Consider the following 21,600-nt stretch of genomic DNA (forward strand, 5'->3'; position numbering starts at 1 on the left):
TGACATCCAATAGCTGATGATTAATAAATCAATGTTCTCTAACTTTAACTTTAACTGTATTGGATGAATATGATAAACACAGGCCAGTAGATGTTGAGAATAATACTGAACTTAGAATCAAACACAATCTGATAACACCAGTGAGCAGAATGACACTGAACCAGATCCAATTAAAAAACCCAAACAACAACAACATATCTTAAGAGGGAAAAAAAAAAGTGGGGTGGGAAAATATGGTTACCGTAGTACTTGGGCTACGTGTAGGCCTATCGCTGTGTGTTGTTATTTTAATACAGATTTCAAAATATCTAAACAATTTTTTTTTTTTTAATTTAAATTGAATCCCTAAATTAGCATAACATTTCTGAGTTCTTTTTATTTCTTCATCGATCGCATTGATATTGCCAGCTGATAAAAAGTATTTCGTTTTTGTAAAGGCGGTGTACATATAATTTGGCACCCAAGACAAATGCTTTTAATGATGAACACTACCACTTCCATTGTGTTTATAAGCGGTGATACCCCAAAAATAAAATATTTTTAATATTTTATAAAGAATTGCTGAATAAACAAATGACAGTAATTAAAAATCATCAGTTATGACCAACTACATACAAACTGAGAACAAAATATCAAACGAGAGTTAGTGGACTCCAAAGACCGTTCTGATCACATGACAAAGTTGACGCCAAATAAGTGGTTTTTCAGTCGCAGATTGCCGAAATGATCAAAATAAAGTATTTTTATTTCTCAAATAAAATATAACTTTAATTGTGTGTATCAAGCATACAAATGAATACTGGTATGGGACACAACAGAAGCTGTTAAAATAGTGTTAAATTACATTACGGTTACAATCGTAAACTACTGAAGTTTTTCCCACACCACGTGCAGCTTGTTTTCTTTGATGTCGAGTGTGCAGACTGATTGATTTTATTTCAGCCCAAAAACCTGTGCACTATGAAATAGCGGAGCTGGGTGCTGTACAATATAGTAGGATGCGGGAAAATAAATTGAGGCAGAGAAAAATAAAGGGGGTGGCAAAATACGAAAGAAAATAAATCGGAATATATCGCTTTAAAATAATAATAATAATAATAATAATAAATAACTCAAAGTACCCATTCCAAATCAAATGATTTCATTGAAATTGGGCGGAAAGTTACCTAGAATAAGGTAATAACATTGACATTTCATTTTGACGTTGTCTACTTTGATGTTGAAAGAGTGACGTCATTAATGCTGTATTTTTACAAGATATAATTAAGATAGAGCCCAAATACCTGAGATTTAGTTTTTTCAACGTTATTACCTGTTATTTATAAAGTAATTAAGTTGTAGGTTTTCCCATGTGACGGCTCATTTTTTTTTTTCATACATACAAAATCATTGAGACTACAAACATAATGATGAAAATAAACATTTTGTTTGTACAGACACATATATTTTCATCATCAAAAAGGATTTGTTAGTTGGAAACGTGTTACAGTGGCAGCAAACTCAGGACTATCCCTTTAACAGTGCTATAACCATGTACATTAGTAGCATGGAATCTTTTGTGTGCTTCCCAGTAACAGAACAACACATTCCACAGACTTTGATGACCAAACTGTAAAACTGACTGAAAAGTTAAAGGTAGGCCAACTGTCATGACCAAGTTGGCCAATGTGATGGTTGCATTTTATTTTCCCCAACTGCCAACTTATGATGGGTGCACTCAGATTAACAACTACTGGGTTATACGATGAGAATCGAGTTGTAAAAGAGCTCAGATTAACAACTACTGGGTTATACGATGAGAATCGAGTTGTAAGAACGCTCAGATTAACAACTAATGGGTTATACGATGAGAATCGAGTTGTAAAAGAGCTCAGATTAACAACTAATGGGTTATACGATGAGAATCGAGTTGTAAGAGAGCTCAGATTAATAACTAATGGGTTATACGATGAGAATCGAGTTGTAAGAACGCTCAGATTAACAACTAATGGGTTATACGATGAGAATCGAGTTGTAAGAGAGCTCAGATTAACAACTAATGGGTTATACGATGAGAATCGAGTTGTAAAAGAGCTCAGATTAACAACTAATGGGTTATACGATGAGAATCGAGTTGTAAAAGAGCTCACACTAGAAACTGGACAGTCGTAGAAGTTGTGGGAACAGAAAGTTGGTAGTCTGAAGCTAGCATTAAAAAACTAAATCAATGGGAGGAATTAACTGTCTTAAACTGTCACACCACGGACTAATGTTTTAACCTGTAAGCTACAGTATGTCTTGATTGGCTAAAAATTTTTTTAAATCTTTCTACAGATTCAAAATTTGCATGACCTAAAAAGGATATACCCAAACAATTGTATAACCTTTTTTTGGTTTGAATAATGTTTGGGGTTTTCTTTTTCTTTCTTTTTTAAATTGATAACATATGAAGCTAAAGTTTGTTTTGTTTAATGACACCATTAGAGCTATTGGATATCATATCTTTGGTAATTCTGACATTTAGTCTTAGTGAGGAAACCCGCTTGATGAGACATAATGCTGGGATTGATCATTCAGTAAATTTTACATGAGCAGTAAACAAGTTACAACAAATGTAATGGCAAAACCGATACATGACCAAAACAATCATTTGAGCAGTTTGTGGAAGCCAGAATTGTTTTTTGTTTTTTAAATGTATTCTTCCTGGCAGCAGTTACACAAAGTCCTACAAATACAATAAGAGAAAAAAGCAGTGAGAATGCAAGCAAGCATCAGAAATAGATCAAAGTGAACCATGCACAAGCCAAGGTGAACAAAATCTGAGAGTGCCAAACTAACCTGTCTACAGTGCAGTTAATATCTAGTAGTGATAATCCTGGAAGGAAAGACATAATTACGGTCATTAGTTCCAATTAGTACACGCCATGAGCACCATCATTACATTAATTCATCCTTAATCCCTGTCAGTGACCCTTTGGACTATTTCTCATTCCAACCAGTGCTTCATAACTGGTTTAACAAAAGCCATGATATGTACTATCCTGTCTGTGGGATAGTGCATATAAAAGATCCCTTGCTGCTAATTGAAAAGGAGTAGCCCATAGAGTGGCAGCAGCGTGTTTCTTCTCTAAGTATGTGTGTTGTCCTCAACCATGTCAGATGCCATATAATGTAGTTAAACACGTGGTGAGAGCATCGTTAAATAAAACATTTCTTTCTTTCCCACCCCATCTGAAAGTTTTAATTACATTATAGTCCATCTTAATTTAATCTATGGCAAACCAAACTTGAAAATATGCAATTACACACACTGAAGCACAAATAAAAAATAACGGCAGTAAATAATCAAGTGTAAGATTATTAAAGAAATCTGATACACAATAGCTAATGTTTTCCATGCTTGAGATTATTAAACATTCACTCATTCGTCATTTGAAGAAAAACTGAAACAAAACAGAAACTTAAGTGTAATGCTGATGCAACATGGAATGCAAAAAATAACTAAAATAACCATATTTCATTTTTCTGCAAGTCACGTTTAAAAAGTCTTTAATCAATGATGCAGCTGAAACATAAGAGCACTTGAAGTTCTGCAACAACCTGCAAAGTAAATTTCATGTCTCGGTATATGTGAAATGTGTGTTTATCCACACATACACACACACTAAATCTCACGTCTCGGTATATGTGAAATGTGTGTTTATCCACACATACACACACACTAAATCTCACGTCTCGGTATATGTGAAATGTGTGTTTATCCACACATACACACACAGTAAATTTCACGTCTCGGTATATGTGAAATGTGTGTTTATCCACACATACACACACACTAAATCTCACGTCTCGGTATATGTGAAATGTGTGTTTATCCACACATACACACACATACACACACACTAAATCTCACGTCTCGGTATATGTGAAATGTGTGTTTATCCACACATACACACACAGTAAATTTCACGTCTCGGTATATGTGAAATGTGTGTTTATCCACACATACACACACACTAAATCTCACGTATCGGTATATGTGAAATGTGTGTTTATCCAGGAGTTTTTGCCAGTCCCATATCTGATGAGATTGGAAAAAATTAGCAAGATTTAATCATAATTGGGATATTTTTTTTAAGGCTACTGAGTGATGCAGTTAAATTAATTGGGAATTTTCAGTGCCACTTTCTTTTGGGAAGGGGCCTTTTTTCAGACCCACAGAACACCTCGATAAATCCTTGGTATATAACTTTACATGCACTATTATTACTCCAGTGGTTTAAGTCCAAGTCATATTTCCCATTAAGAAACGGCATGTCTCATCATGATACGCCATGCTATCATTTGATTTGAACATTTATGGCATCAGTCTTCATTCCATATAATTTCACTGGGCTATGTTTTTCATGCTGGGTGAACACTGGGTAGTAAATAGGATAGTAAACATGTGATCATTTCATATCAAGTGTATGTCCCTTGGGAACTAATTTTTACGGACATATTCCAATAAATATAATACAAAATGGAAGCTTGTTTAATGTTTTGTGTTAGTCACTTTTGTTAACTATTGCACATGTTTTGTTACATTACAGAGTGTACAATATGCATCTTCAATATACCTGCTGTAGGGTACTGGCTGGAATGGTTAAATGTATTTGGTCCAATGAGAGCACTTGATCCTACAACCCTAGGCACCTCAGGGATAAAGTCGGTACAGTGACTTCACATCTCCCAAGTTGAAAATACTTAACAAACCAATATAACAAAAATATTCATAAACTTAATTAACAATAATTAATTAATAATTAAAAAAAACCCACACACCTGCAGTTACATAATTATTGTAAGTGACATATTAATGGCAAGTGCTTCATGCCTAATTATGACCAATAGGGGTCTCCAGGAACATTTGTAGGTGGTTAGTGTTTTATAATGAACTAATACATTGTATGGCTAAATAATATTACAGCAGACTTGGAATTTGGAGATTTTTATTATGAATTGTAAAACTGATGTACAGAAAGTTTGTTTTATTTAACAACGCCACTAGAGCACATTGATTTTTTATCTTATCATTGGCTATTGGACGTCAAATATATGGTCATTCTGGCTCTGGTTTTTAGAGGAAATCCGCTATCACCACATAGGCTACTCTTTTATGACAGGCAGCAAACTGACGTACATATATTTTAGGATTCTATGTCACAATCTTACACTTCTGATAGAAAATCTGGGATTTACAGCAGCAAGGAATCCTGTTATATCCACAGTCTGCAATTTGTAAAACATTACATCAGAGTAAAGAAGTGTAAAACAGAAAGCAGATCATCATAAAGGGGGGGTTCACTCGCACCACCAAACCCCCTCTGGTGATGCGCCTGTGATTTGGTGTGAACAAATTGGACCACATGACCACTGGAAGCGATGATTCAATAACTGAAGCTTGGAACTGTAGCACATGTATGTCTTGTCGCGATGGAATCCCCACGAGAAGACCGTCCAAAAAACCCCATCTCCACACGCTTTATCCCATCAAGCTGGCAGTAATTTCCGCTAAATTGATTTTTATCGCACCACTGCCAAAAATGTTTTCAATAAGCAGAAAATTAAGTAAAAACGTAAAATGTGTTAAGTCGCCAAGCCTGGGAATGGCGATCAATGATGATTTAGATGGTGAGTGAAAGGATATACTCTCTTCAGAGTCATAATGTGAGGTACAATTATATGAAGGATCATCACCAATTTATCATCAAATCAACATTAAAACATATTTTTTGTGGGTTCTCCTCCCCCACCCCCACCTTACTTGACTGAACTGGGCCTTGTTTTATGAAGTGATCTTGGCACTAAGATCACCGTTAGTACATAACTACATGTAACTTAGGCATTTAAGGTGATCTTAGTGCTAAGTTCACTTCATAAAATGTGTCTACTGACCCGGTTTATGAACGGATCATAGCACTAACATCACCTTAAGTGTGTAAGGTAGTTAAGCACTTACGGTAATCTTAGCGCTAAGATCATTGCGTAAAACAGGGCCCTGGGTCTTAGATTTCACCAATATGAGCCAAAACCTTCTTATTTTGTCTGTTCCTAGCATACCAGGGTCTTTTAATGCAGTAATGTTATTAATAGCTTGTCAAGACTTGTAGATATCGAGAAATGCATTTCAAGTTATTTTATTGTTATTAAATTCTTAACATTTCAGTGGTTTTCAGGTGAAATGTTCCGAGGTCAGCATGCTTGTACTTAATGTTTGGCATACTTAATTTGAGCAATGTTTATCACCTTGACTTTGGTACAATCAAACATTTTGTTTTCAAAATCTTCATTAGCAATATTGTTAGTCAGTTGAAAATTGCTTAGCAACTACTGTTTAATGTTTTAAAATTTTGTAGCGATCTCTAACACTTGTGTAGTGAATCGCAATGCAATACTGAACAAAATGTTCCCTTTAAAACCCTGTCAACTCATTAAAATCACCTCGGCTTACTTGGTTTTCCCAGGCGTAGTTTATAACCTTTCATTTCTTTCTGGTCAGTAATAAGTAAGCTTGTTAAAATAACGTGACAACCAGTACATTTTATAGGCTTGTTGTAACTTACGATTAATTACATTGTTTTAGAAGGTGTTAAACATATAGTGACCTATTTTAAGAGAGTGGCATCCTATTACAGTGAAAGCCAACAAAACTGGACCCTCAGTGAACTGAAATTCCCTCAAAACAGGATGCTGTTCACAGTTCCCTTTAAAGTATCAGTATGGGACAGAACCTCTCTAAACCAGATACCCCATATAACAAGATTTTTTACTTGGTCTTGCGGGTGTCTGGTTTAGAGGAGGTTTACAACAGTGAAGACCCACAAAGCCAGGGCCCATATTTTCAAAGCATATCTTAGCTCTACAAAATTGTAAAACCGTCATAGACTATGATGTCACTACATCATACGCTATACTGATATCATAGCTTATATACTGATATCATAGCTTATATACTGATATCATAGCTTACAACGGTTTTACGATTAAGTAGAGCTAAGATAACTTTGAAAATATGAACCCAGACCCATAGAACCAGAATCCTATCAAAACTATGTTTTTCACAGTCCCTTATTAAATATTAGTATAGAACAGAACCCCTTATAACCAGATGTTTTTTACTTGGTTCTGTAGGTGTTCAGTTTAGAGGAATATCACTATACAAATATAATGGCAATAATAAGCAAAATGAAATGTCTACCAAACAGGCCAATTCTAAAATTGTGGTAAGTTTTAAGAATGGCATTGACAACTGTAAACTCACCAGCATGTCAATGGATGGATGTCTTATACATGGGCAGTATACAATCTAGTTAAACATTGAGTTTTGTTCTCTTACCAATACATGTACATGGAAGCATGCATGCACACAAACGGACACACATGGGTCAGGTAAATATTGTATATTAAAGAGATCATCCTAAGTTTGCTGCCATTGAACATCAGGGTTTCTGCTAGAGGGTAAAATGGATAAAATGCTATTCCCCAAAAATATTATTTGGGTATGGCACCATGCCCAATTGTTTTTGCAGATTAAATTTTTTTTAGTTGACCTTTTGACAAAATTAATTATTCTTTATCATTACTGTATGATTAATGTTGGCTTTGAATGATTATAACACTATTTTTTCATATGTGCAGCAGGAGGACCCTTTCAGGAAGGAATATATACAAAGCAAAGTTATGTATTATCTATATATAACTACATCACTCTATTGCACTGGATTCATCATTTCTGGCAGAAAACCCTGAATATGTTTTCCACTAAAAGAGCCTTTTTCAATGACTAAAATTACATATTAATACCTGTTCTTGTTTAGAATATCACAATCTGTATATCCAAACATCCTAATGTTGGTAGTGGCCCAACTGGAATTTTATCTACAAATAATTTACGAATTATATATATATATATATATATATATATATATATAGATATGTATATATAAAAATCCCACAACAAACTATATATGCATTAGGTTTGACCTTCTACAAAGACTAGGACAATCAAAACCACTGACTACACAAAAACAGAGACCTATACATCAGTGTCAGTGAGTGTCATGTATGTGTCATCGTGTCCTTGGAGTTATAACATGGTGTCACTGACAATTTGTTTAGATGCTTCCAGTTTGTAGATGTTACTGAGCTTTATCCCCAAGAAGGAACCAATCACAAGTCTTAAAGGTGATCTCCAGTGTCTGCTGGAGACTAAACTGATCCACCACTGGTGTGTAAGAAATTGATATTTTGTAGGAAAACTGATTTGCAGACGGCAACTCTTTAGCGGGAAACAGGGTGAGGTAGTGCTCACTCCAGGTATAATGGCTTGTAAAACTGATCCCCAATGGGTGGGATGTAGCCCAGTGGTATAGCGCTCGCTTGATGCGCGGCCTTTGGAATCGATCCCCATCAGTGGGCCCACTGGGCTATTTCTCATTCCAGCCAGTGCACTAAGGCTGGTATATCAAAGACCATGGTATGTGCTATCCTGTCTGTGGGATGGTGCATATAAAAGATCCCTTGCTACTAATGGAAAAATGTAGCAGGTTTCTTCTCTAAGACTATATGTCCAAATTATCTAAATGTTTGACATTCAATAGCCAATGATTAATAAATCAATGTATCCTAGTGGTGTCGTTAAACAAAACAAACTTTGATCCTCTTTGGTAGATACCAGCAGAACAATTTGGTTTCCTGCTCCAGCCAGTGCTCCGCAACTGGTTTATATGTCAATGTTTATATGACAAAAAAACTAACAATGGGTTCATCATAGGGGATTCATCCTACAACCTAACCACTTCAGGCCAGCACTTAGGATAACAAGAGTACCGGTGAGGTACATGATACACCCATCAGGAGTTTGATGGAAAACCATAGATATATTAATCAATATTTTACGGGTATGCTTATTGCACGGTCAGTTTAGGATCAATCCCCGTTGGTGGGCCCATTGGGCTATTTCTTGTTCCAGCCAGTGCACCACAACTGGTATATTAAAGGTCGTGGTATGTGCTATCCTGTCTGTGGGATGGTGCATATAAAAGATCTCTTGCTGCTACTCGAAAAGAGTAGCCTATGAAGTGGTGACAGCGGGTTTCCACTCTCAATATCTGTGTGGTCCTTAACCATGTCTGACATCATATAACCATAAATAAAATGTGTTGAGTGTGTTGTTAAATAAACCATTTCCTTCCTTCCTTCCAATTCTAATTATGTGAAATGTTTGCAATGGGATGGATGAAAAGCTTGGTTTAGACCAACTACTGATGATACTGTATCCATTGGAGAAAGTGCTGTCTGATTAATGAAGTTATTGTTCTTTATTAGAAAGAGAAATTTTGTTTAGCATGGGTACTTTGGTGACACATTTATATTGGCTGAGAAACAGTTCATGCAAAATATGGTCCAGACAAGGATTTACTGTTATGTGCAGTAGACTGTGAAAAGTAAATTAGGTCACAGTGACCTAGTAAAAGTATGCGACACACCGCCATCCCAAGTTGTTCTTACATGCGTGGTTTGATGGTCCTGTATGCATCTGTATGCAAGATATAGCCTGGACATGGATTTACTGTTATGTACAGTAGACCGTCAAAAATAGGTCACAGTGACCTAGTAATAGTACGCAACACACCACCATCCCAAGTTGTTCCTATATGTGAGGTTTGATGGTCCTGTATGCATCTGTATGCAAGATATGGTCCGGACAAGAAAAAGTTAACAGACGGACGTACAAAACATAATATGACCCATGATAGACTGGCGCATAAAAAATTAAACACATTTATTTTATTTCTCTGCAGTGTAAATAAAGAGTACACGTACAAAATGACAGATGAACCAGACGCTGTGATGACGCACCAGCCATCGAGAAGTGATTTTTCATTTGAGACCTGCACACATACATTTGAGGGACTACTATTAACCTGAAACCAACACCTACAAGTAAGTAATCACAGAGGAGTCGGCCGTTTTTCATCCGACACCCACACCCACACCCACACCCACACACATGATGCTGGAGTATGTAAGAAAACATGATGTTTGGAGTCTTCTATCACGGTCTGGTTGGTGAATCACCTCGCTAGTCCCGGTTCCCACTCGACACAAAAACAATCAATTAGCTAGATTCATACAGCTGCATGTTCACATACATGTTACGATGTAAGGCAGCCGGTTTCATGGACGTAAACATAATTATGGATTTCATAACGGCTACTTTCAGTGTCTGCCATTTCCAGCTAGTCTGAACTGCATGTTACAATTAAAGAAGTAAAAACTAAATTTTAAAATAAAAAACAACAACGTTTAATGACACTCCAGTCCCCAGCACATTGTTTAATAACTGGCTGTTAGGAAAGGAAAGGAATAGTTATTTAACAAGCAGACTTCAAACTACAGAAAGAAAGAAAGAAATGTTTTATTTAACGACGCACTCAACACATTTTATTTACGGTTATATGGCATCAGACATATGGTTAAGAACCACACAGATTTTTGAGAGGAAACCTGCTGTCGCCACTGCATGGGCTACTCTTCCGATTAGCAGCACGGGATCTTTTATTTGCGCTTCCCACAGGCAGGATAGCACAAACCATGGCCTTTGTTTGAACCAGTTATGGATCACTGGTTGGTGCAAGTGGTTTACACCTACCCATTGAGCCTTGCGGAGCACTCACTCAGGGTTTGGAGTCGGTATCTGGATTAAAAACCCCATGCCTCGACTGGGATCCGAACCCAGTACCTACCAGCCTGTAGACCGATGGCCTGCCACGACGCCACCGAGGCCGGTTTCCAAACTACAGATATTCAATGTCTAACACATAGCTTACTTTCTGTTTGTCATTTCCATCTGGTCTGAACCACATGTTACAGGAAAAATAATGACACCCCAGAACATTGTTTAATTACCAGCTATTAGGGAATGAAAAAGTTATGTTTGTTTTGTTTAACAACACCACTAGAGCATATTGATTTATTAATCATCAGCTATTGGATATAAAAACATTTGGTAATTCTGGATGAAATCCACAACATTTTTCAATTAGTAGCAAGGGATCTTTTATATGCACCATCCCACAGACAGGAAAGCACATACCACGGCCTTTGATACCAGTTGTGGCGCACTGGCTGAAACGAGAAACAGCCCAATTGGCCCACCAATGGGGATCGATCCCAGACCGACTGCGCATCAGGCGAGCACTTTACCACTGGGCTAGGAAGGAAAGTAACAGTTGTTTAACAAGGAAAGTAACAGTTGTTTAACAAGGAAAGTAACAGTTGTTTAACAAGCACACTTTAAGTGTGTAACACATGGTTATTTTCAAACTTGATTGTGGGAGAAAGAGAGGAAACCTGTCGCTGCTGATAGATCATAGTGAGAGACCAGGGCCCCGTTCCACGAAGTGATCTTAGCCCTAAGATCTACTTAAGTGCATAGGGTAGCTATGCGCTTAAGGTAATCTTAGGGCTAAGATCGCTTCGTGGAACGGGGTCCTGGGACCTAATTCACAAAGGTCTCTTAGGCTCTGCTAGACAACAAAGCATCCTCTTTGTAAGACTTTTAGCATTGCACTGCGAGATCGCAAAGATGCTAGAGTTTAGTGAATTAGGCCCCTGCTGTCTAAAATTTGTCTAAGTACCGGCTACAAGAAATGCAGTGTCCAATTTCAGACATTTCAAACCCATAACCACCTAATAGGGGCACTTGGGATATGGATTTTTTTGTTTTTATTATGTACCCCCAAATTATTTTATTGCTAGAAAGCCTTACTGGTTATCAAATTCTGTGGTATATGCTGTCCTGTCTGCAGAACACTATCATACACATAAAACATCCCTTGCTGCTATAACCCAGTCTACTTTCATTATTTAGGTAATGTATTGCAATTACCATGACTAGTGAATAAACAATGTGCTAGGCTATCATTAAACATGTCTTTATATTCTTAAAATCTGTTTCTGTTTAAAGACTATGTTGCTGCATCAAATCAAATACAGATACATATAGGTAACATAATATTGTAAACTTAATTGACAAGTTTTAATTAGTATTTCTAATTTTAACGATAGCTTTCACTGACCAAGTATAGAATTTTGTTGACTAGGTGTAGAATTTTGTTGTCTAGTTGTAAAATTTTGTTGACTGGTTGTAGAATTTCATTGACTAGTAGAATTTTGTTGACTGGTTGTAGAATTTCACCAACTAGTTTTTAATGACTAGTTGTAGAATTCACAGACTAGTGGCAGAATTGTGAAGAATAGATGCAGAATATCAAATATGACCAATGAATATTATCCCAGCTTTAGCATTCATTTACAGTTGTGAAGACATATTTCACATACAATTACTGATTACAAATATTTAGGTTGGCAGGTTCAAAATCCAGAATTCCAGGTTACCTGTTATTTCCATGAGCAGCTGTAGAGTATCCCACAGAGTGACTAACAAATATATCTCACATGTCCGGTCAACATCCACACCTGTACAGTGTTAATCACAACATCCATTAGGTTAAGTACTCACACTACAGTATATACAGGTAACTCCACAATCAAGTCTCAAGTCATAGCTAAGCAAATGATGAATGATAAAGACTATGGAAAGAAAGAAAGGAATATTTTATTCAACTACGCACTCAAAATGTTTTTAGTTACATATATATGGCGTCAGACATATGGATAAGGACCACCGAGATAATTAGAGAGGAAACCTGCTGTCGCCACTCCATGGGCTACTCTTTTACATTAAATAGCAGCAAGGGATCTTTTATATGCAGTATCCCACAAACAGAATAGTATCAACAACAACAACAAAAAAGCGGTCTTAGTTACATCAGTTGTGGTGTACTAGGTGAAACGAGAAATAGCCCAATGGGTCCACTGACGAGGATCAATCTTAAACCGGTCTTAGTTACATCAGTTGTGGTGTACTAGCTGAAACGAGAAATAGCCCAATGGGTCCACTGACGAGGATCAATCTTAAACCGGTCTTAGTTACATCAGTTGTGGTGTACTAGCTGAAACGAGAAATAGCCCAATGGGACCACTGACGAGGATCAATCTTAAACCGGTCTTAGTTACATCAATTGTGGTGTACTAGCTGAAAGGAGAAATAGCCCAATGGGTCCACTGACGAGGATCAATCTTAAACCGGTCTTAGTTACATCAGTTGTGGTGTACTAGCTGAAAGGAGAAATAGCCCAATGGGTCCACTGACGAGGATCAATCTTAAACCGGTCTTAGTTACATCAGTTGTGGTGTACTAGCTGAAAGGAGAAATAGCCCAATGGGTCCACTGACGAGGATCAATCTTAAACCGGTCTTAGTTACATCAGTTGTGGTGTACTAGCTGAAAGGAGAAATAGCCCAATGGGTCCACTGACGAGGATCAATCTTAAACCGGTCTTAGTTACATCAGTTGTGGTGTACTAGCTGAAACGAGAAATAGCCCAATGGGACCACTGACGAGGATCAATCTTAGGTCTTAGTTACATCAATGAACTAGCTGAAAGGAGAAATAGCCCAATGGGTCCACTGACGAGGATCAATCTTAAACCGGTCTTAGTTACATCAGTTGTGGTGTACTAGCTGAAAGGAGAAATAGCCCAATGGGTCCACTGACGAGGATCAATCTTAAACCGGTCTTAGTTACATCAGTTGTGGTGTACTAGCTGAAAGGAGAAATAGCCCAATGGGTCCACTGACGAGGATCAATCTTAAACCGGTCTTAGTTACATCAGTTGTGGTGTACTAGCTGAAAGGAGAAATAGCCCAATGGGTCCACTGACGAGGATCAATCTTAAACCGGTCTTAGTTACATCAGTTGTGGTGTACTAGCTGAAAGGAGAAATAGCCCAATGGGTCCACTGACGAGGATCAATCTTAAACCGGTCTTAGTTACATCAGTTGTGGTGTACTAGCTGAAAGGAGAAATAGCCCAATGGGTCCACTGACGAGGATCAATCTTAAACCGGTCTTAGTTACATCAGTTGTGGTATACTAGCTGAAAGGAGAAATAGCCCAATGGGTCCACTGACGAGGATCAATCTTAAACCGGTCTTAGTTACATCAGTTGTGGTGTACTAGCTGAAACGAGAAATAGCCCAATGGGTCCACTGACGAGGATCAATCTTAAACCGGTCTTAGTTACATCAGTTGTGGTGCAGGCTTCGAAATTCACGACGGCTCCACGGCAATTGCCGTACTGCCTTGTGCCTTTGCCGTGATGCCTCAAAAATACCAGTTACTTTACGGCTATGAATAACCGTACCCTTTTAATTACCTGCCATGGTGCTCCTTTTGTGTATGTTTTTTTTTTTTAAACTTGTATAACCATAACTTTTATTTTAAAACATTAAACATGCACGAATTCCATGTTCCTCGGTAGTGTTTGTATACAGTTTCTTGGTCATGTATTATAATTGCACATCGAACGTAACAAATGATAAATTACGGTTGAAACGTACAGCGTTACGGGAAAAAAACCATCGTAAATTGCCGAAAGTTTTAACGTCGTACATTTACGAAAAAAAACGTAAATAGCCAAAAAAGAAACTCGCGGCAATGTTTTGTTTTTTAAATAGGCTAAACCATGCCTAGAAGAAAAAGAAGACTAAAGAAGACAAAAATTGCCAAAACTTTTTCATTATTTCAGGTTATTTTTTTATTTTTTTAAATTATTATTAGTAGTATTATTATTATTATTAACTATTTAAATGTCAGCTGCGTTCAACCAGACCAAGCGGAAAAACGTCCGCTAGACTGGTTTATGCGCTTCACAATAAACCAAATGGCCACGTTGAGAACCAGTCAAATAGTTCACGAACGTTAGACAAACGTTTGCTGGTTGAACTTGGGGATGTTGTTATCGATATTCTTCATGACAAATTTTGAAATTATAAAAAAAAAATCTGTCCCATCATTCTATAAACAAATGTTTTTTTGCTATTAATTTCAGTTTTGTTTGACGTAACAAGAAAAGTAAAAGTGTATTGGAAATAACAAAACAATACTAATTTTGTGTGCAATTTACAAATCAATCGGCTTAGAAATGAATAACTTGTAGTAAATTTCATAGTAATAAAAAAGGCGGACATATAGTTTTAATGTGTATTAGCCTATTGAACGGACCCATGCTAAAATCACCCAAATTAATTTATTCCCAATTAACTGAAACACTGAAATAAACGTGAACTGTTTAATGTTTGTGGTTATTCTTGAATATTCCGTTTATTTAATTATTACCCATGCTCAGCAGTTGATATGCCTATACATCACTGGCGTAGGAAGCGGGAAAGGGGGTACTTTGTAGCAGCATCGATGGTTTATATATTAATTTTATATGTGTATCTGTGTGCCCACCCAACCTGCTTTTTGGTATTTTCCTACAGGCTACACCCATGTATATTAACAAATTCTGGGTACTAGGCCTAAGCAGTAGCCAACAACGAAAATTGTACCACGTCTTTTTCAAATGACCTTCACCTTTGCATGCGGAAAAAAAACGCGACTTGTAGTCTGTGCCTGTGGTATCGAGAAATCCTTGATTGTTTTGTTGAGATCGCACGTTGTTGTTTTTGGAAAATAAACCTACAATGTATGAGATGACTGGAGTTACGATAATACGATATATTTACCTCTATAGGCCTACAGTATTTAGCCGTTTGTAATAAAAGCCGTTTAATCGCCACACGTTACCGTACTGTCATGCGATCTCGTGTGTCACCAATTACCGTGGTACCTAGTAAATTTTAAATCTTTTTTAAATGTTTTATTTAACGACGCACTCAACACATTTTATTTACGGTTATATGGTGTCAGACATATGGTTCAGGACCACACAGATTTTGAGAGGAAACCCGCTGTCGCCACTACATGGGCTACTCTTCCGATTGGCAGCAAGGGATCTTTTATTTGCGCTTCCCACAGGCAGGACAGCACAAACCATGGCCTTTGTTGAACCAGTTATGGATCACTGGTCGGTGCAAGTGGTTTACACCTACCCATTGAGCCTTGCAGAGCACTCACTCAGGGTTTGGAGTCGGTATCTGGATTAAAAATCCCATGCCTCGACTGGGATCCGAACCCAGTACCTACCAGCCTGTAGACCGATGGCCTGCCACGACGCCACCGAGGCCGGTGGTACCTAGTAAGAGCACGTGTTAATGATTCCAAGTTCAAACAAATGAGTTATGCTCATATCCATTCAACGTCCAGGCATGTCTAGTCTGGGTCCAGTCTCTAACAACGCCAGTGATTGGGTCCAGGGCACGGCGTAAGTAGCCCGAGTACTCTGACTGTAAGAGAGCTAGACGGACATTTGGACATAAACACGCTCTCATGAGAGCGTGTTTATGTCCAAATTTCCGTCTAGCTCTCTTACAGTCAGAGTACTCGGGCTAGGCGTAAGAAGGTGCCAAAAAGTGGGGTGGGGGTGTATAAAAACCATCGCTGCTGCCCCCCCCCCCACCTACACACCCCTCAACCTCCATTTAACACACACACACACACACACAAATTAAAAATAATCCATAAATGCTGAAAACATACTTAAGAAAATAGGCCATGGTGTCCTCCGACAATGTTTACGTTTTTTGTGGATACGGTTACATGACAGAATGAGATTTCGCTCCACATTTTTTATTTTGTAATTAAATGGGTCATTTGGTTAATCTTGTTATTACAATTATGTTTGTTGGAGAAAAAGTTTAAATTAGGGTGGATTTTTTTTATTATTGTTAAATGTAGAATTTACAACAAAAATAATATAAAGATTAAATTTTTAAAAACCTAAATGATTTGGTTTGAACATTTATTTATTTAATTATTTGTATTTCAAAAAATTTAACACTGAACATTTCATCCCTTTTCCTAAAGCGTTGATTGTATTGTCTGAAACGTAATACACATATTCTTTTGGTAGTCTCCACAAAATAATAAAGATGTCTAAACTTGTAAAAACGTTGTTTGTTTGTTTTTTTGTTTTTTTTAAATTAATGAGATTGTAAAATTGAAATAGAAATCTTGATTGGTTAATTCTGAAACTTAGTCGCGTATTCTACAGTGATTCTCTGGAGATACCTTCACAAACTAATAGATAAAATTAACATATCTACTTTTATTATAGATTTTTTTATTTTATTTCTTTAATGTTAAGACTTTAACATAACTGTCCAGCCATTCAAATATAATTTTCTTTCAGTCATACTCCATCTGCTCAGATGGTCCGAAACCAGTGGACTTTGATCCATTACCTGCTGTAATGAGATGGAACAGCAGCAGTGTTTGTTCAAGGAGACCAGATACGTCATAATCTCTCTCCACCAAAGTTGTCTTTAAGGACACCACAAAAATAATTAAGATACTGTTTTGTTTAATGACACCACTACAATACTTTGATTTATTGATGAATGACCAATTTAACAGAATTACAGATAAAGGTTTTTTTCTGGTTAAATTGACTTCCTAAAAAAAGACTGCCTTGGTGCCCTTTGAAAATGTATGAACGTAGCCTTTGTGCCTTTTAGGTTAGCCTTGGTGCCCTTCATTTACTAAATTTTTAAAGGCTATTATAGCCTGCCCTTTTAACACCGAATTTCGAGGCCTGGTGGTGTACTAGCTGAAACGAGAAATAGCCCAATGGGTCCACTGACGAGGATCAATCTTAAACCGACAGCTCATCAGGCGAGCGCTTTACCAATAAAGACTATAGATCTTTTTTTCTAAATACATACCCAATACGTACAATACATAACTGAAGGAACAACTCAGCTCATTTTGAACTAAGGCTATTTGTTGTCTAACATATGGCTATTTTGACACATGGTCAAGAGAGAGAAGCTTTAGAGAAAACTCACTGGTGCCTCATAGGCTAACAATACAGCATTAAGTGATCTTTTATATGCATGATCGCACAGACAGAACAGTACATACCACAGCCTTTGATGTACAAACTGTGGGGTAATGGTTGGGATGAGGAAAAACTCTAGGCCCCAGAAAGGGATTGATCCTGCAACCCAATGTGCCTCAAGTAAGTGCTCTGCCACTGAGCTGTATTCTGCCATGTACGTAGCTACGGCTCTTTGGTGTAAAAAAATTTGGCATTTTGATACATGGTCCAAAGAATAACAGACAAAACAAATACTCCATACAATTAATACAAATACAAATACAGCATGGGATCCTTTATATGTATTTTTCAAGCAGCATACACCACAGCCTTTGATACACCAGTCAAAGGGCAATACCTGGTTAGAATGGGAAAAACCTCAAATCCACTGTGGGTGACTGATGCTACAACCCATTGCACTGTAGACAACTACTATAGTATTGAAATACATCCCACCCCTAGATCTCACCCTACACATGTATAGTACAACTGTTTAATTAAGTGTTAAAAAGAAGAAACAACCCATCATTGTGAAGAGCATGACCTCAAACATGTTATGGCAGTAAACCATCAAAATGGACATGTATCGTGTACCCGTCCTTGTATTACAAGACACACCTGAAGGACGAAAATATAAAAACACCATAATACCACAGAAACGTGACGGCAATGACATTTATTGGCTTCAGATGAGCATATGGAGATAAACCAAGCTGGACTCAAGAGCCAGGCGACCGTACCAAACTGTTACGCTTCAACAAACCTGATTGGAAACTAATGTTTACACACAACGGACATGCCTGTCGAAAAACATCTGCTTTAATTTCTTGGGGGGGTTTTGTTTCATACTTTAAAAAAAATAAAAATATATATATATATATATATATTTTTTTTTTTTCTTCTTTTAAATATTGTGCAACAGACAGCACTGACATGGTGGTTGAGTTGGAGCACAAAAACCAGCATTATTTCGATGATCGTCTCTCAGCATCTTATAAAAAGTGATGTTAGTTTTAAGATATCACTAGAGCACATTGATTTATTAATCACTGGCCATTAGCTGTCAAATATAGGATGATAATTCTAACATTTCCCACAGACAGAACATCACACACCACGACCTTTTGATATATCAGTCGTGGAGTGATGGTTGGGGCGTGAAGAACCATAATCAGATTACAGGTCTACTAAGGAGTTTACATTCTAAGACAGGGGTGGGACGTAGCCCAGTGGTAAAGCGCTCGCTTGAAGCGCAGTCAGTTTGGGATTGATCCCCGTCAGTGGGACCACTGGGCTATTTCTCGCTCCAGCCAGTGCACCACGACTGGTACATCAAAGGCCGTGGTATGTGCTATCCTGTCTATGAGATGGTGCATATAAAAGATCACTTGCTTCTAATCAAACAGAGTAGCCAATGAAGTGGCGACAGCGGGTTTCCTCTCTCAATTTGTGTGGTCCTTAACTATATGTCTGATGCCATTTAACCGTAAATAAAATGTGTTGAGTGCGTCGTTAAAGAAAAACATTTCCTTCCTTCATCCTAAGACCTGTTGGGATGGGGGGGGGGGGGGGGCAGGACATAGCTCAGTGGAAAAGCACTCGCTTGATGAGCAGTCAGTCTTGGATCGATCCCTGTCGGTAGGCACATTGGGCTATTTATCTTTCCAGCCAGTGCACCACAACCAGTATATCAAAGGCCATGGTATGTGCTATCCTGTCTGTGGGATGGTGCATATAAAAGATCCCCTGATACTAAAAACATCTAGCGGGTTTCCTCTCTAAAACTACTGACTGGGGCACTCTGTTGGGATGGGAAAATAGCACCTTACAATATCCTGTAGTAACTAATTCCAATCTGTAAGGAAACAAAAAGAATATTTATTTATCAACACCTCAGCCCGTTTCCTTATACATCAACTGGTGAGAACCCCATACATTATTTAGGATATCACACAGAAATAACACACATTGTGTGCATGTTCGCGACATGTAGATTTCACAAATGACTCACATCACCTGAAGTACTCTCTAACCCAGAAAATAAGGTATGCATAAAAATGTCACAACTTGAAAAATGGGCACAAATGATGCAAAGTTTATATACACACATATATTTTTCTGTTTTCAGTACTTGCCCACCTGACTTTGTTTTACAAGTTATACAAAGGTAACCTTACCCCAAGTGTCTGCAGTGTGTCTTACAATGAGTAAACATGTTGAAATGGTGTGAACAACAGCTTGTAATTTAAACATCGATGACAGCATGCACCGAGCTGCACCACTCTGTGATGCGAAACAAAGCTGGATTTAGTTCAATTGGTACAGCACATCTGATTTTATCAGAACAGTTATGCTGTCATTTAAAGGAATAGTTGGGGGCTTTTTTGTTGTTTTTTGTCATCCTGTTTTCTTTTCTTTTTTTTTCCTTTTGTCTTTAATGAAAACCAGGATGGGACGTAGCCTAGTGGTAAAACGCTCGCTTGATGCACTATTGGTTTAGGATCGATCCCTGTCAGTGGGCCCCATTTGGCTATTTCTCATTCCAGCCAGACCACAGCAATTTGTATTATATATCAAAGGCCGTGGCAGTCTGTGTGATGGTGTATATAAAAGATCCCTTGCTACTAATGGAAAAATATAGCAGGTTTCCTCTCTAAGACTATGTCAAAATTACCAAATGTTTGACATCCAATGGCCTACGATTAATAAATCAATGTGCTCTAGTGGACACCAAAACAAAACAAACTTTAAACTTTATGGAAACCTTTATTTGTCTCTGAATACTACACTAAGTTTATTGATTTTTCTTCAAATGGCAGGCTTTTCTTAGGGGTGGGAATTTAGTTTAGGGTTTAACCTGCCGTTTGCCAGATCGTCAAATGGCAGGCTTTTCTTAGGGGTGGGAATTTAGTTTAGGGTTTAACCTGCCGTTTGCCAGATCGTCAAATGGCAGGCTTTTCTTAGGGGTGGGAATTTAGTTTAGGGTTTAACCTGCCGTTTGCCAGATCGTCAAATGGCAGGCTTTTCTTAGGGGTGGGAATTTAGTTTAGGGTTTAACCTGCCGTTTGCCAGATCGTCAAATGGCAGGCTTTTCTTAGGGGTGGGAATTTAGTTTAGGGTTTAACCTGCCGTTTGCCAGATCGTCAAATGGCAGGCTTTTCTTAGGGGTGGGAATTTAGTTTAGGGTTTAACCTGCCGTTTGCCAGATTGTCAAATGGCAGGCTTTTCTTAGGGGTGGGAATTTAGTTTAGGGTTTAACCTGCCGTTTGCCAGATCGTCAAATGGCAGGCTTTTCTTAGGGGTGGGAATTTAGTTTAGGGTTTAACCTGCCGTTTGCCAGATCGTCAAATGGCAGGCTTTTCTTAGGGGTGGGAATTTAGTTTAGGGTTTAACCTGCCGTTTGCCAGATCGTCAAATGGCAGGCTTTTCTTAGGGGTGGGAATTTAGTTTAGGGTTTAACCTGCCGTTTGCCAGATCGTCAAATGGCAGGCTTTTCTTAGGGGTGGGAATTTAGTTTAGGGTTTAACCTGCCGTTTGCCAGATCGTCAAATGGCAGGCTTTTCTTAGGGGTGGGAATTTAGTTTAGGGTTTAACCTGCCGTTTGCCAGATTGTCAAATGGCAGGCTTTTCTTAGGGGTGGGAATTTAGTTTAGGGTTTAACCTGCCGTTTGCCAGATTGTCAAATGGCA

General features: G+C 37.9%; 1 protein-coding gene across 5 annotated transcripts in view; it reads right to left on the reverse strand.

Moving 5' to 3' along the window:
* Positions 1 to 21,600, reverse strand: part of LOC121378822 (protein FAM13B-like) — a 117,119-nt gene that overhangs the window by 68,613 nt on the left and 26,906 nt on the right. Inside the window, exon 4 of one of the 5 annotated variants that reach the window (XM_041507155.1) lies at positions 2,818 to 2,854. The exons of the other annotated variants lie outside the window; for them this stretch is intronic. The gene's annotated coding sequence lies outside the window, so the exon portion shown is untranslated. The remainder of the gene's footprint in view (positions 1 to 2,817; positions 2,855 to 21,600) is intronic. 5 annotated transcript variants of the gene reach the window in all.

Source organism: Gigantopelta aegis, chromosome 8 (assembly GCF_016097555.1).
Source record: "Gigantopelta aegis isolate Gae_Host chromosome 8, Gae_host_genome, whole genome shotgun sequence".
Lineage (NCBI taxonomy): Eukaryota > Metazoa > Mollusca > Gastropoda > Neomphalida > Peltospiridae > Gigantopelta > Gigantopelta aegis.